The sequence below is a fragment of the Bombina bombina genome, chromosome 6, assembly GCF_027579735.1.
Source record: "Bombina bombina isolate aBomBom1 chromosome 6, aBomBom1.pri, whole genome shotgun sequence".
NCBI lineage: Eukaryota > Metazoa > Chordata > Amphibia > Anura > Bombinatoridae > Bombina > Bombina bombina.
The window spans coordinates 189,607,467-189,620,013 of NC_069504.1; positions in this window are offsets into that span (position 1 = coordinate 189,607,467).

The window sequence follows — 12,547 nt, forward strand, 5'->3', positions numbered from 1 at the left end:
AAATATCTCCCACTATCTTAATTCCCTCATCTATGGGGACATTAGTATATAGGCTTAAAACATCTAATGTGAAAAGAATAATCTCTTGGGATTTAGTTAATGTTACACTACCTAATAGTTTAAAAAAATGCCCTGTGTCTTTAATTACAGTGTACCCTTCCCAAACACACGGTTGTATGTAATTATAAATAAATTGGACAATTGGTTGCATGACTAATTCTCTGGCAGAAATAATGGGTCGACAAGGAAGGTTAATGGATCTTTATTGATCTTAGGGATACAGTATAGTAGGGGTCTAATCGGAAACTTTTGTGTAAGAAACAAAGCTGTGTCCTCATTAATATATCCCTTACTCAATCCCTCATCTATAAGGCAGTTCTCCTGGCTGATAGTAAGTGCACAGCCGGACCCGGATCAGGTATGACATCACTTCTGGTGACACAATGTGCTGTATTAATGCTGTATTTCATTTATGGGATGGATAAGTAACATATTTTTCATTTACTTTTGTACACTACTTATAGATTATACCCTTGACAAAGGTCTGATGTAAAGACCGAAACGTTGGGACAATAATTCAATCAGAATATACCGGATATAATAAAGAATGTTTATTTGAAAGACCCTTGAGTGCCTGGATATTTGTTGATATTGTTAAAAAGGACCAAGCACTGGCATTGAATTTATTAAGGGAGTGCAATGGTAAGTTTCCACATACATTTTTTTTATATAAAAAAGTACAATATACTTTATTTTGGTGCTAATATAGGCACTTTTAGAAAATTAACCAGAGATCTGATCTGATATATACACACATACACACACACACACACACACACACACATATATATATACATATACACATAATACAATGAACGTAAATGATTACTAAAAAATAGAGCTGTTCCACCTGGTGCCTACCATATTATCTCATTTGTATTATTTTTTAATAAGATAAAGCATTAGCTGTCTGAAAAGCCCTAATCATCTAAACAGATTATATCTTCTTTTTTACAAAAATAAAGGACAATATGATGATAAATGGTTCTGAGTTTTTTTGCTAAAGTATGTGTGCTATTCCTTGTTCACAATGATTAATGGTTATTGATTATTTCCATAAATATTTCTCTCTTTTGAAATATTGTAAAGAGTGTCAGTGTAAATAGAATTAAACACAAAGCCATTCATTATACTGTGTTTTCATTTACCATCATGATTCATTTCATAATAATTATCTTACTCTATTGACTATATACTCCCAATAGTAAATGAAAATAGAAATAAAGTTAATGTTTACCAAAAAAACATTGCTGAATCTTAAAATTATTTACAAAGAAAAATGTTAGTATCTGTACAGTATTTAAAAGCCATATATTTTTTTTTCTTTATGACATACTAACAATAAAAATATACAGCTAAATAAATAAATAAAATAAAAAAATAATATTTAAAATCGTTAACTTTATTTAATTAATGGAGCTAAGAGAAGGTGATAAAATCCCCAATTATGGTCTAGATTACAAATGGTGAAATACGATACTGCAAAGTCTCAAAATGCATGGTATTACAAGTCAATGGTAAACTTATTTTTCTAGAGAAACATTTTTTAAGTGTGCCCTATATTTATATTTTCAGTGGATAGTAATGGGTGAATTATTATTGCTCATATTACAAGTGGTGAGTTATAATAGCTCTGAAAAAGTTAGCACACCTGGAGACCTGAAGTAAGGCTAAAAAAGCATAACAAAACATGTGTAGTGTATTAAAATAAAGTAATTCTCATGCACATACACACACACTTACATAATGGGAAAGCTACTGTAGGTTGGTATCAGCTAGATTTGCTTCTAATTACTAATTGCTCTGCTACATAAATATGTAAATTATACAAGTTTTAACTATTATAGGGTTTAAAGTTAGGTTTAGTTGGTGATGTCACCAGGCATAATTATAGATCATAAAATGTGGACTTAAAAAAATCGTCAACAAAGACTTCAATTGGGTATTGATGGAACTTATTGCCTATTACCTAATCCTACCTTTACATAGTTACTTTTTAGTACTGGAAATGTAAAAGATCCACTAGACTGAAAATTAAGTGAAGTTAACACCAATGAGGTTCGGGGTCCTACTGTAAAAGATTGGCTAAATAGTATTCACCAGTACCCCCTAGAAACACCTCTGGGCATCAGCTGTTAATAAAACATGTTGTACGCTAGACTAAAAAGTTGCACACAACACATCAAAAATATATTAAACAGCACAGTTATACTCATATTAACACTGTCTTATAAAAAATTAATTTAAAACAAATACATAAAAAAGTAATAAGTGCTTAAACATACAAGGTCACAGGTGTTAGAAGAAAACAAAGGTTGCAAAGGGCTTTAGCACAGAGATCCATACATATACTTGTCTAAATATGTATATGTATATATATATATATATATATATATATATAAAGTATCTCACAAAAGTGAGTACACACCTCACATTTTTGTAAATATTTTATTATATCTTTTCATGTGACAACACTGAAGAAATGACACTTTACTACAATGTAAAGTAGTGAGTGTACAGTCTGTATAACAGTGTAAATTTGCTGTCCCCTCAAAATAACTCAACACACAGCCATTAATATCTAAACTGTTGGCAACAAAAGTGAGTACACCCCTAAGTGGAAATGTCCAAATTGGGCCCGATTAGCCATTTTCCCTCCCCGGTGTCATGTGACTCGTTAGTGTCTCAGGTGTGAATTAGGAGCAGGTGTGTTAAATTTGGTATTATCGCTCTCACACTCTCTCATACTGGTCACTGGAAGTTCAACATGACACCTCATGGCAAAGAACTCTCTGAGGATCTGGAAAAAAAAATGTTGCTCTACATAAAGATGGCCTATGCTATAAGAAGGTTGCCAAGACTCTGAAACTGAGCTACAACATGGTGGGCAAGACCATACAGTGGTTTCACAGGACAGGTTCCACTCAGAACAGGCCATGTCATGGTCGACCAAAGACGTTGAGTGTATGTGCTCAGCGTCATATCCAAAGATTGTCTTTGGGAAATAGACATATGAGTGCTAGCATTCCTGCAGAGGTTGAAGGGTTGGGGGGGTCAACCTGTCAGTGCTCAGAGCACACTGAATCAAATTGGTCTGCATGGCTGTTGTCCCAGAAGCTAGCCTCTTCTAAAGATGATGCACAAGAAAGCCTGCAAACAGTTTGCTGAAGACAAGCAGACTAAGGACATGGATTACTGGAACCATGTCCTGTGGTCCGATGAGAACAAGATAAACTTATTTGGTTCAGATGATGTCAAGGGTGTGTGGCAGTAACCAGGTGAGAAGTACAAAGACAAGTGTGTCTTGCCTACAGTCAAGCATGGTGGTGGGAGTGTCATGGTCTGGTTCTTCATGAGTGCTGCTGGCACTGGGGAGCTACAGTTCATTGAGGGAACCATGAATGCCAATATGTACTATGACATAGTGAAGCAGAGCATGATCTCCTCCCTTCAAAGACAGGGCCACAGGGCAGTATTCCAACATGATAACGACCCCACACACACCTCCAAGACGACAACTGCCTTGCTAAAGAAGCTGAGAAAAAAGGTGATGGGCTGGCCAAGCATGTTTCCAGACCTAAACCCTATTGAGCATCTGTGAGGCATCCTCAAACGGAAGGTGGGGGAGCGCAAGGCCTCTAACATCCACCAGCTCCGTGATGTTGTCATGGAAGAGTGGAAGAGGACTCCAGTGGCAACCTGTGAAGCTCTGGTGAACTCCATGCCCAAGAGGGTTAAGGCAGTGCTGGAAAATAATGGTGGCCACAGAAAATATCGACACTTTGGGCCCAATTTGGACTTTTCCACTTAGGGGTGTACTCACTTTTGTTGCCAACAGTTTAGACATTAATGGCTGTGTGCTGAGTTATTTTGAGGGGACAGCAAATTTACACTGTTATACAGGTTGTACACTCACTACTTTGTAGTGAGTTGTAGTAAAGTGTAGTAAAGTGTCATTTCTTCAGTGTTGTCACATGAAAAGATATAATAAAATATTTACAAAAATGTGAGGGATGTACATACATTTGTGAGATACTGTATGTATATATATATATATATATATATATATATATATATATATATATATATACATGTGTGAGTGTGTACATATATATTTATCTGTGTATATATGTGTTTAGAGACATATATGCACATATAAAAACATAAAAACATATGTACATATAATTGCATTGGAGCCCTTTGCAGTCATGTAGATGAAAACCCCTATTCATATATAAGTGTATTTTACTGTGTCTGTACTGTAAATTTTTCACATTCCAATGTTCTTCACATAGGGGAATTTATAAATAGATATTCCATATTCCTACATACTGTGTATATATATATATATATATATATATATATATACTGTATATCTATCTATCTATATAAATATATATATATATATATAGCGAGAGAGAGATTTACTTTACCAAAAACAATCATATAAATATATATAAATAGAAATATTTATTTATTCATAAATAGATTATATTCCTCTATAATATTCTGCTATGTGAAGAACATTGAAAAGAAGGGAGAAAATAGATGTCTAAATAGACGTCTATCCTGTATTGATTTGAGGAGAGTGCTGCTCAAGACTGTGTTCCACTGCCTATCACTGCATATCATGGTTTAAATCCATCCATCTCTCATCTTCCCCCTGGGTTTGGATTCATTATTTGGACATTTTATTTGAAAGTGACACTTTTTTTCACCTTGTTCACTTATGTCCCATGAATGTGATGTGAGTTATTGGTTACATCTGTTACATGTGTCACATTTTCAATATATGATTGTATGGTATTTATTGTATATATATATATATATATATATATATATATATATATATATATATATATATATATATATATATATATATATATATATATATATGATCTTATGGTATATATTGCATATATCTCTAATACATTAGTTTTTTTACATCTATTTATATTCCACTTCAAGCGCCTCCTTTTAGGTTATCTTAGTAAAATATCCTTTGTTTTGCTTTGTGAAGAACATTGTAATGTTAAATATTTATATTTCATGTCAAGTTAGCATGCTTAAGTAAATGCAATCGGGTTAGCAAGCGAGAAAGATGTTAGATTTTTTTTTCCATTTTTCTTGCTCCAGTGAAGTTTATGGGGCCAAATTATCAAGCTCCAAATGGAGCGTGATGCCCCTGTTTCCGCTTAATTAAAAAAACAGTGGTATGAGTTGAAAATCCTATAGACTTAATTTTGGAGATACAGAATAAATATATACGGCCAGATTACGAGCGGCGCACTATATATATTGTACCAAAATACCATTAGATATATGTAGAAATATGAATTTATAGAACACATTTTTCTATGTGAAGAACATTGGAATGTGAAATATTCAAATTTTCATGTCGGGCTAGCACACTGGAAAATTTGAGATTGGGTTTACACGCAACTAGGGTGATTTTTTCGATTTTTTTTCTCCAATGACTTCTATGGGGGAATCCATTAACACAATCGCAATATTCGAAGTTCGTGTTTTTGTGTGCATAAGGTTAGTGCGCAAGCGAAAACTGTTTGCTTTCAACTTGTAATACGAGTGCTTCCTGACACGTGCAAAAGCCTTACTTCTAGCGGAGGTAATAAGCCAGTGGGAGCGTTAAAAAATGATCCACATGTAATATGGCCTATAGTGGGTAATTGGGATATTTCTGATAGAAAACTGGTTAAAGATATGTTAAATATCTATTTCAGTGTTACTATCATTAAAGCTCTAAATAGGGGTATATTGCTAATAGAAATTACTTAAAAATTATTATTTGAATAGATTTTTTCTTTTATTTGTTTAAACTGTACTTGTGGAGTGTTAATTATTTCCTGTTATAAATATACAATAAGAACTAAACTTCTACTGGAAGGATCTATGAAGACTGTTGTAATAAAATATGTGCAATGAGATGAGTTTGATTTCTACAAAGTGAACAGACTGGTTAACAAGAAATTAAATTAAATTGTCACAGAAAACAGGTATCAGCAATCATAAGTTTTAAATATATCCATTGGGCGCCATGTACTAAGGCGTCAATTTTTTCGCACAGACCGTATCGAAATAACCCGCCGGTATTCGCACCATGCGGATGGCACTTCGTTACATGAATGTACTAAAAACCAAGCCGTAAAATTTTGCGTCTATTGTGTGTCAAAGACAATCGGATTATTGATAACTTTGAAGCTTCGTTCGGTGCGAAAGAGCAAAGTTAAGAAGCAGTCTGCGACCTGATTGGTTTAGTTCTTTACCCACGTGACGATCTAGGTGTCATAATCGTCAGACAAGCGTTCAAGGTATTCTGCTATTTCATTGTAAAGTTCCATAATAGCTTCTCTGTCCAAACGGAATCTCTGGATAATCTCTCGATCAGAAATGCTTTCCAAACCCATACGTGGAAGGAAAACTCTAGGGACTCTGATTCTTCTACCTCTCCTTCTTTGCAAGTTGTCAACCGGTGCCTGTATAGCCCTTCTTCCTCATAATTGAATTAATCGGAAAAGAAAAATGTGTAAAAGTGTCTCCATCTTCATTCAGTGATCCAAAAACCAATAATGCTACAATAGTAGTCTAGTCCTTTCACTTAAGTACTTCTACCTGGCGTCAGGTTGATACCCCCTATAGTTTTCTATTGTATTCGCTACCTAAATGGTCGCGAAGCAAATCACGCGAAGTTACAGTGAAAGTTGGAGCGGACGGATTAGTTGTAACATTCATAATTTCCAATTACAGCGAATTTATGTGCGATCGAACATGTAGTAAGTGGAAAAAGGCTTCGGAACGATGAATTGAGTAAAATTACGATCGCTGATGAAAATAGTGGTTTTTCGACCAGATCGCAGATTGGTACATACGAGAAGCAGATCGTGAGCGAATTTTGACGCGGAAATACAGACGGACAGTCACTTCGAAGCTTAGTACATGGCGCCCATTGTCTTAACAGAATGATAATAGGGTGGTCTTGAGAATTTGTAACTGAAAATTGTGGGAGAACAGATTCTTTTTTTTTTTTTAATCTTTTTGTTTAGTTTTATGTCATTGCTTTTAGAAATACAGCATGGTAAGTATAAAAATATATATATGATAAATGTGATTTTTAAAAAAATATATATTTTTTAACAAATTAGGAAAATAATTGGCAAAAAAATGTATATTAAAAGTGATTGTAAATTCAAGCATTTAACAAATGCTAGGATTTACCATCACTAAAAATCAAGGGGAGTTTAAGTGATCAAATCTAAAAAAAAGGGTGCTAAACTCAGCAGCTCCGGCCGCCCACGGCAAATCGGTCTTCTTCCAATGAGGTGCCGCTTGCATCCTTGACCCAATATCCATGTGTGCATACAGTAACCTGTCAGTTGGCACGCACCTTTATTGGTTCAGAGGTGCAAACACCACCTCATTGAAGGAGACCTATGTGCCGTGGGCAGCCAGAGCTGCTGAGTTTAGCACTGTGCAATGGCACAGAAAGGGTGAGTTTAGAACCCTTTTTTTAGATCTGATCACTTAAACTCCCCTTGAGTTTTAGTTGTGGTAAATCCTAGCATTTTCTATATGATTGGATTTACCATCAATTTAAAGGAACATGAAACGGAAAATGTTTCATATAGAGAATACAATTTTAAACAACTTTCCATTTAGCTTTTAGTATCTAATTTGCTTCATTTCATTGTTATCCTTTGTTTAAAAAGCAGCAATGCATTCCTGGGAGCTAGTAATTGGGTGAGGCAATAAGATGAGACATATATGTTCAGCCACCAATCAGCAGCTCCTGAGCCTAACTAGGTATTCTATTAAACAAGCAATACCAAGAAAACAAAACAAATTAGATAATGAAAGAAAATTGGAAAGTTGTTTAAAATCACATGCTCTATCTGAATCATAACAGAAAAAAAATGGGTGTCATGTTCCTTTAATGCCTAGAGTTTAAGTTGTTTATCAAATGTTAAAAAGCAAGGAAATTCCCAAGTTAAAGGGAGACTCAAGTCAAAATTAAACTTCATGATTCAGATACAGCATGCAATTTTAAACAACTTTCCAATTAACTTCCATTAACAAAATGTGCACAGTCTTTTTATATTTACACTTTTGGAGTCACCAACTCCTACTGAGCATGTGCAAGAATTCACAGCATATACGTATATGCATTTGTGATTGGCTGATGGCTGTCACATGATACAGGGGGAGTGGAAATAGACATAACTTTGCAATTTATTTAACAAAAATCTACTTCTCATTCTCAAGACTATTGCATTGTCTTCTTATCATAAATTTGTTGATTATGCAAATCTACTGTATTGACTGGTCCTTTAAACTGCCCCCACCCTGGGTGCTTTGCACAACATCATCTATGGCATCACTGATTACATCACACATGAAATTAATGATGACATAATCAATGTCCTAAAAAAACCTTAAATAAACCTAACACTAACCCCCGATGATCCACTTACAGTTATTGAAGTCCCACTTGAAGGATCCATCCAGCCAGCAAGAAGACTTCATCCAGACGGTCTCTTCGATCTTCATCCAGCCGGCGAAGTCCTCATCCAGGCGGCAAGAAGTTTTCATCCAGACGAGCTCTCATCCTATTGCTGATTGGAACAGCCAATAGAATGAGAGCTGCTCAAATCCTATTGGCTGTTCCTATCAGGATTTTAGCAGCTCTAATCCTATTGGCTGATTGAAATCTTTCAGCCAATAGAAATGCAAGGGACGCCATCTTGGATGACGTCTCTTGCATTGAACTTCCAGTTTACGGTGGCGATGGTATGAAGAGGATGCTCCACACCGGATGTCTTCAGGATGGACTCGCTCTGAACAGGATGGATGAAGATAGAAGATGCCGTCTGGATGAAGACTTCTTGCCACCTGGATGAGGACTTCGCTGGCTGGATGAAGGTCGAAGAAGCCGCCTGAATGAAGACTTCTTGCCAGCTGGATGGATCCTTCAAGCGGTACTTCAATAAATGTAAGTGGATCGTCGGGGGTTAGTGTTAGGTTTATTTAAGGTTTTTTTGGGTGGGTTTTATTTTTAGATTAGGGTCTGGGCATGTAAAAAAGCTGAATGCCCTTTTAAGGGCAATACCCTTACAAATGCCCTTTTCAGGGCAATGGGGAGCTTAGGTTATCTTAGATAGGTTGTTTATTTGGGGGGGTTGGTTGGTTGGGTGGTGGGTTTTACTGTTGGGGTGTTTGTATTTTTTTTTTTTACAGTTAAAAGAACTGATTTATTTGGGGCAATGCCCCACAAAAGGCCCTTTTAAGGGCCATTGGTAGTTTATTGTAGGCTAGGGTTTTTTTTTTATTTTGGGGGAGCTTTTTTATTTTGATAGGGCTATTAGAATAGGTGTAATTCTTTTAATTTTGATAATGTGGTTTTTTATTTTTCGTAATTTAGTGGTTTTTTTTTTGTAACTTTTTTTTTATTTTGGTAATGTAGTACTTTTAATAAGGTTTAATAGTATATTTAAATAATTTAAGTAGGATTATGGTTTTTTAATATGTAATTTAGTTAATTTAATTGGTAGTTTAATTTAATTGTAGTATAATAGTTAGGGTAGGCTAATTAATATTTTAAAATAGCTTATTTTAATTCTACAGGTAAATTTAAATTTATTTGAAAATATGGATGTTGTAATTTTAATTTAAAGTTAGCGGGTTGTTAGGCTTAGGGGTTAATAGTTTAATTTAGTTTATGGTGATGTGGGGGGGCTGACGGTTTAGGGGTTAATAGGTTTAGTTAGTGGTGGTGATGTGGGAGGCCAGAGGTTTAGGGGTTAATACGTTTATTTAGTGGCGGCGGTGTTGGGAGCTGTGGAATATGGGTTATTAACTTTATTTATGTTTTGGCGATGTCGGGGCAGCAGATTAGGGGTGTTTAGACTCAGGGTTTATGTTAGGGTGTTATGTGTAAACGTAATTTGTTTTCAACCATAGAAATCAATGAGGTATCTGGCAGCATTGAACATAAGCTTTCACTGCTTTCAGACTCCCATTGATTACTATGGCATCCGCCGCCCCCAGGGTGGCAGATTGAAAACCAGGTACGCTGGGCCGGAATAGCCGCAAGCGTATCTGTTAAAAGTTTTATAACTGGGAAAAAGTGTCAGATAGAGCCAAATGTGTATTCGGAACATATGTAATGACGAAAGCATCGATCTGCGTCGGATTGAGACCAGCGGATCATATTTTACGTCACAAATTTCAACATTTGCCAGTCTATAGGCATTGATAACTACAACGGATCAAGCTCACAACAAGTACTCTGCGGAATTCCGGCGTATCTGCGGTTGAGGCTTTGATAAATATCCCCCAATATGTTTTTTTGTATTTACTTAAATGACTGAAATGTGTTAAGTGTGTAAAAGAGTAAGGATGGATTATGTATGATAAGTGTAAGAGTGTTAGGGAGATGATCTGTGATAGGGAAAAGGAGAAAATTGATGTAGGAGTTACAGTAATCTTGAGAAAACTAACCAAAAGATGTTATACAAAGAAAACCAAGAGGATAGAAGAGGCTGCCTGTGCATGAGAAAATAGGGCAAGAAAAGGTAAAGGAGGTGGATCTCACAGAAGTTTTAGGATGTGCTGAAGAGAGAAAGAAAAGAGGATGAGGGAGGATGATTAATGGAAAGGATGAGAAGCTCTTTGTTAAAGTAGAGGGTGTTAAAATAGACTAGTGTGAGAAAGGTAAGGCAACAGATTGCAGGTACATATTAAAGGGACATAAAACCTGTATTTTTTTTTTCTTTTATGATTTAGATAGAACAAAACATTTTAAACAACTTTCTAATTTTCTTCATTTTCTTGTTATCCTTATTTGAAAAGCAGGAAGGTAAAGTTCAGGTGTGTGCATGTGTCTGCAGCACTATATGGCAGCAGTATTTCCTGTCATGCTGTGCTTCAGGCATGTGCATTCTACCTACCTAGGTATCTCTTCAACAAAGAATAACATGAGAATGAAATACATTTGATAATAGAAGTCAGTTGTAAAATTGTATTCTCTATCTGAATCATGAAAGAAAATGTTTGGGCTTATTGTCACTTTAAGGTAATTGAGACTTATGAAGTGCTGATAAGATGTAGACATGGTTGATAGATGGGGCAACACAGAAGGTAAAGGAAATGGACATGGAGGAACGAGGAGATGCTTGTGTATACAGAAGAGGAGAGTGTGAGGAAAATAAGGTTATTATGTGTTGTGGTGGCTGTTAGTGTGTTATACTTTTAGAAAATATATTTTTTTATTTGAAGATTTCATTACTGATGTCATTGATGTCACTAGTGATGTCATTGATGATTTAGATATAATACTTTCTTTGTGTAGGAGGATTTTAAAGACTGCCACTACTGATGCCTTTGATTATGTCAACGATGATGTCACTAGTGATGTCATTGGTGATTTGAAAAAACATATATAATTTCTGTGATCTGTAGGATGATATTATGGGTTATGTCAATACTGATGCCATTGATGATGTCATAGGTGATGCCACTAGAGATGCAATTGATGATGTCATGCAAAGCACACAATTGGGAATTTTCTTGCTTTTTAAAATTTGATTAACAACTTAAAGCATTAACATAAGTTTTTTTGCCAATTTATTACAGGTATATATATATATTTGGCCAAATGCAGTAACTAACCCTTCCAGTTTTACTTTTAATCTTAGCTGAGAGCTTGTAAGTGAGTGCTGGACTTTCTCGTATTAATTTGTTTTGTAATTTTCCCTATGGTTCTTGCACTCAGATCTGTCTGGAGTTAACTGCCTTTGACTCTGGGGACAGCACAGCTTCCTGTGAGTGCCAGTGAGCACCCAGGGCTGAGCATGTTGCAGGGTCATGGGATGTGTACCCAGTCCGGTATGAGAGTGCAGTTCCCTTCCATGTTTTATATATATATATATATATATATATATATATATATATATATATATATATGAATGAGTGTGTGTGTGTGTATGTGTGCACTTTAATATGTACACCTACATTTCCACACATATAGACATACACACAAACACACACACACACACACATATATATATATATATATATATATATATATATATATATATACACCTATGAGCCCTTCCCAGTCCAACACCTTGTCATATGCCATATAATTTTAAACACTTTTTAGACATTTAATAATAAATATATATATATATATATATATATATATATATATATACACTCACCGGCCACTTTATTAGGTACACGTTGCTAGTACCGGGTGGGACCCCCTTTTGCCTTCAGAACTGCCTTAATTCTTTGTGGCTTAGATTTAGCAAGGTGTTGGAAACATTCCTCAGAGATTTTGGTCTATATTGACATGAACATCATGCAGTTGCTGCAGATTTGTCGGCTGCATATCCATGATGCAAATCTCTCGTTCCACCACATCCCAAAGGTGCTCTATTGGATTGAGATCCGGTGACTGTGGAGGCCATTG